Raw genomic sequence first — 5,790 nt, 5'->3', positions numbered from 1 at the left:
GGATTTTTCGAATAGAATCCATTTTTGGTGTTGAATTAATTTAAAATGTGACGAAAAATAATTTATTCAAACACCAATTGTTCCTAAAAATTTTTAATAGAGTGAAAAAGGCTATTTTGGGATTTCTTAATATCGGATTTATAAAATGAAATTTTGGGTTGTTACACTCTATCCCCCTTAAAAGAAGTTTCGTCCCGAAACTTAGAAGAAACGGCTGGATCAAGTTCTCGAAGAGAAAAGGCGATAAAACCAAAAGGTTGGAATTTTCTGTTGGAACACTTTGGAAAGATTTAGGAATCTTTGAGTTCTTATCTAACTTATCTAAAATCTAAACTACTGCACCAACGAATCTATAACTGAACTTAAAAGCTTGACTAGTTACCTTGATCAAAGCCTCCCGAGGAATCACCTGGTGGCATGTAGCTCGGATCCCAACCATAGGGAGTCCATCTCTGTACATTCTTAATCCCCATCCTTTGTTCCATGACTGCTGCCCTTTGATCAAAGTTGGCAAAACCATAGCTCACTTGAGCACTCAAATTGTCAAAACAGTTGTTGATCATGGCATATAGATCCTCATAAGTAGGTCCTTGAGGCCCACTCATATAACCTTGTGGTGCTCTCGGCTGAGTAGATGTAAATGGTGCTCCTTCATGACTCATGCCAACTCCCGAATCGGTTCCCATTGCAACCCCTTCTCCACTAGCCTTAGTTATGTGTCCTGATTCGATTCCAACATTCGACCACTTTCTTTGTGGTACATTCAAACTAACCAGAACAGCCATTCTCTCGTCCAAGGGCTTATTAGCAATGTCAGCTAGGGTCAAATAGTTGTTCTCAGCAACCTGATACAACTCATAATATCTCAGACTGACGGCATTCAAAGCCGACCTAGTGGTTCTTTGGATCCTTTCTCCCAACTCAGGTAAATTCATCTTTTTGAAAACTCAACTTAACATCATGCCATAGGGCAGATTCTTCCCGTTCTTTGCCTTAAAGTAAGCCATGTGCTTAAGAATCAAAACTGGAAAATTAATAGCACGACCAAATCTCAACATAAAAACAATAGTACAAGTCCAACTACCAATCTCCGTAGAGTTGTTCCTACACGGAAACTAGCACTCTTTTATCAACAAAACTAACAATTTCTTTTCTCTAGTCAAAGTAGGTCTCTCGGGACGATATTCCTTAGGGAACTCTTCCCTACTCCCGGTCAGGTATCTCAAATACTCTTGATGTGTCAACCCTGCGTGGGCAACCCAATCCTCCCGATCATACATATCCAATCCATCCAACGGTAAGTCAAACCAATTTGACAATTTCAGTGGTGTCAATTCTACTTTCGTGCCTCTCACATTAGAGACAATCGAAGTCACTCCCTTCTTATGTTTTGTGGACAAATTCTCATAAAACTCGATCACTAAATCAGGGTAAATTTCTTCTTGAATTCTTAGAAACTTCCTCAACAAACCTCGATTTTCCAATATACTATTAAAATCTTCGGAAAAGAATTCGGGAAAATAGGTTTTACCTCCTATTACTGAGTAGGTAGGTGCTTCCTGACTAGTTCCCTCGACTTGTTGTTTTCCCTTCACCATTGTGGTCCAAGCTTTTGTTGTCTTGATCTTGTTGAAAGTGTAATGAATGAACCAACTAGTATTTTTCTCGTACTTAGAATGGCCCGGGGAAGACACTCTTGAAGTTTCCTTGAGGAAAGGGACTTGGATTTACTTTTTATTTATTTATTTATTTAATAATAATAATAATAATAATAATAATAATAATATTATTATTATTATTATTATTATTATTATATTTTTTAAAAAATCAAACGGTATTCGGTTCAGTTCAATTTTTTACCGAACAATTCGGATCGGTTTTTTATCGAACCGTTCGGTATATAAGAATCCAATACTGTTCGGTTGTTCGGTATATTACCAAACCAAACTAGTTCGGTTCGGTTCGAGAAAACTAAGCCGAATTGCACATCCCTAAAGTTAATTACCAAAATTGTCCCTTGAATATAGCGAAATTACCAATTTGGTCCAAAGTTAACTGTTGACTAACGGTCAAACAAACGGAGGACCAAATTGGTTAAGATTTTTAAAATTGAGGGATTTAATTGGATAAAAAAATAGTCAAGGACCAAATTGGTAATTTCGCTATAGTCAAGGGACCATTTCGGTAATTAACTCTTATCAATTTGGTCCTCGACTATTTTTTTAATCAATTAAGTCCCTCAACTTTAAAAATCTTAACCAATTTGGTCCTCCGTTAGTCAACCGTTAACTTGGGACCAAATTGGTAATTTCACTATAGTCAAGAGGCCATTTTGGTAATTAACTTTAGGGGTGGGCAATTCGGTTTAGTTTTTTCAAACCGAACCGGACTAGTTTGGTTCAGTAATATACCGAAAAACCAAACGGTATTGGATTCTTGTATACCGAACGATTCGATAAAAAACTGATCCGAACCGATCAGAATTGTTCGGCAAAAAATTGAACTGAACTGAACACTGTTTGATTGTTTTCAAAAAAATATAATAATAATAATAATAATAATAATAATAAATAAATAAATAAAAAGTAAATCCATGTCCCTTGCTACTTGTTATGCCGTTTAGCTCATATTCTCACGGGTATTTCTCGTATATGCTTTATTTGATTTCTTTATGGTTTGTTATCAAAAGTTCTATATTATGTGTTATGGTGTTTACATAGTCTATATCCAAAGTCTAATATATAACAAAATAGCAATCCAAAGTTCAAACGCTATTCGGTTCGGTTTTTACCGAACAATTCAGTTCGGTTCGAGTTTTTACCGAACCGTTCGGTATACAAGAATCTATTACCATTCGGTTGTTCGGTATATTACCGAATCTAACTAGTTTGGTACGGTTTGGTTCAAGAAAACTGAACCGAATTGCCCACCCTTAAAGTTAATTACCAAAATGGTCCCTTGACTATAGCGAATTACCAATTTGGTCCCAAGTTAACGGTTGACTAACAGTCAAACAAATGGTGGACCAAATTGGTTAAGATTTTTAAAGTTGAGGGACTTAATTGGTAAAAAAAAAAATAGTCAAGGATCAAATTGGGTAATTTCGCTATAGTCAAGGGACCATTTCGGTAATTAACTCTTTATTATTTTATTAATAATAACTTTTTAATTATTTATATGTAGGACCAAAGCCAAAAAAAATAAAAATAATAGAGGAAATCAATAAATCAAATCAATTAGTGGTACAAAATCTGTTCTACAAATTGTATATGAGATGGTAAAGTAAAATTTTATTGACTAAAAATTAAATTCATGTTATTTTATCCACAAAATTTTCAATTAATCATTACTTTTTGTTGTCTTTATTCTCCATTTTATAGAAAGACAAAGATTCTAATGAATTGCCAAATGTCTTGAAGTTTGGAAAGTATCAAGAAAAAAGTCTACTGGAACTAGGTCCATTTCAAATAGAGAGAAAATTATGGTATGAAAATTATAATCATATAAATGTTGTGACATTCTTAAATTAATTTACTCAATTATTATATTAATTAATATATATCTTAATTGCAGAATAAACTTCAAGAAGAGGGAAAGAAGAATAAAGAAATGATTATTGTCATAACAAAGTAATTCTGTTACCAATTGGAGGTCACTGATAACATTTTTTTTTTTTGAATGTTACTGGCTCTATTACATTGTAGTATCTGTTCATATACTTTCTCAACCTACTGAAACACAAAGAACCAATAACGCCTCCACTGAGGCTCGAACTCCAAATGGAAGTCCAACCCGGGTACCATTAGACCACATGGTCCTGGTGATAACCTTTTTTTTTTAGTCAACAACAATTCTCACAAATAAGTACAATTATTGTGACTAAAGTGTTGTCACAATAAAAAGATTAATTGCAACGAATTTAGTTGTTGCTAGATTATTTTTTTGTAATAACATATTTGGTCACAGAATGTAAATTTATTGTGACCCTAATATTATCACTCAAATAATATTTTTAGTGTAAGTAAACCTTGTCACAAAAATTTTGAGTAATTGTGACAACTTTCAAAAGTCATCACTATTACAATAGTGACGGCCAGGCCTGGATTTTGGGCTGTGCAAGCTGAGCTACCGCACAGGGCCTTAAATTTTAGAGGGGTCCCAAATTTTAGAAGCTCAATATTTTATTTTTACCTAGTTAGTTTAGAAATAAAAATTAAAAGTTTTTAATAAAATTTAAAAGGCTTTATAAAGAAATGGTAGGGTACATATATTTATTGTATTTTAATTTTGAGGTCTAAGGTTCAAAACTTGTGCACACTATTATTATTATTCCATAATATGTCTATTTTTACTTGTGCGTTGCACGGAAAAGATTTGTTATAATCTTTAAATTATAACAACGAATATTATATAGTGCAATTGATGAAATGGGTTGTATCGATTATGTTTTTTTATGTTATCCTTGCTTGAATTCGAGCAAATAATTGCCCAATTATCCGTGCAGTGCGCGTGCAATGTGCGTGCGATGCACGGATAAATTTTTTTTTTTTTTTTGTTATATATTTAGATAATAAAATTACGGTATTAGTTTTAAAGATTTTAATTAATTTTGCTAGAGCCTTATTTATTTACCCGAACAGGGCCACAAAAATCTAACCGACATAATTCGGTTAACCGTTTTTTAACCGAAATATTTCGGTTCGGAGAATGGTTAAAGGTTTTCCCAAAATTCGGTTAACGGTTAATTCGGTTCGAAAGTGTCGGTTAACCGAATTAACCGAACGGTTAACCGAATTTTGGAATATATATATAATATACTAAATATTAAATATAAATATATAATATGTACTAAAATCCCAAATAGTCAAATGGATTATGGACTTATGGTATTATTTTTGTATGTTTTGATATGAATTTATTATGATATGTATTTTATTTTAATTGAATTTATTATTTTAGGAGTTATTTTTAGGATTTTCAATTTTAGGGTTAAAAATTTCGGTTAATCGGTTAACCGACCGATTAACCGAAAAAAAGTTCGGTTCGGTTAATTCGGTAGAGCGTATTTCGGTTCGGTTAATGGTTAAGGCAAAAAAAATTTCGGTTAATTCAGTTCGGTTAAAACGGTTCAGTTAACCGAACGGTTAACCGAATGAACACCCCTACTTATGTTGTCACTAAAAGTGAAATTTCTTTGTGTGTGTGTGTGTGTGTCTCTCTCTCTCTCTCTCTCTCTCTCTATATATATATATATATATATATATATATATATATATATATATATACATACTTTGTTCCTCTAAAAAATCCCTCCCGGCCTCCTGAAATCTATCCTAACATGGCTTATATAGTTATGAAACTTTAATGATGTAAGAATAATTTTGTTCGATAAAAGAATAATAGTACAATATTTGTAAAGTAATATACAATTGTACCATAATGACCTAAATTATTTTCAATAATACAAAAGCATAAATAAAATATTGAGTCTTGTTCTAAATAATCAAAAGAAGATTAATTAAACAAAAAAAGGAGATAAAGAAAAAACTTAACCTAGATTTGTTTAAAAATATGCAAGAAAAGAATTTTCAAGGTTCTTTATTAGTAATCTTTGATGCTTAATTTTTAATGCAATGTATATAATTTGGCTAATATATTAACCAAAATTCATGTTTAATTTTATATATATTTAGCCCTGTTTGGTAATATACTTAACTTATCATCTAATTTTGACTTGTTTAACCGCTATTATTTGTTTGACTTGGTTAAACAACCCATATGAGTGTTTGA

General features: G+C 32.2%; 1 long non-coding RNA gene across 1 annotated transcript in view; it reads left to right on the top strand.

Annotated features, from left to right (window-relative positions):
- The first annotated feature begins 1,420 nt into the window (after positions 1 to 1,420).
- Positions 1,421 to 5,790, top strand: part of LOC109179945 — an 11,961-nt gene continuing 7,591 nt past the window's right edge. Inside the window, exon 1 of the long non-coding RNA XR_002054011.1 lies at positions 1,421 to 1,430. This is a non-coding gene — a long non-coding RNA (uncharacterized LOC109179945). The remainder of the gene's footprint in view (positions 1,431 to 5,790) is intronic.

This window comes from Ipomoea nil, unplaced genomic scaffold, assembly GCF_001879475.1.
Source record: "Ipomoea nil cultivar Tokyo-kokei standard unplaced genomic scaffold, Asagao_1.1 scaffold0981, whole genome shotgun sequence".
Classification (NCBI taxonomy): Eukaryota; Viridiplantae; Streptophyta; class Magnoliopsida; order Solanales; family Convolvulaceae; genus Ipomoea; species Ipomoea nil.
This window is presented reverse-complemented; position numbering and strand designations above follow the sequence as displayed.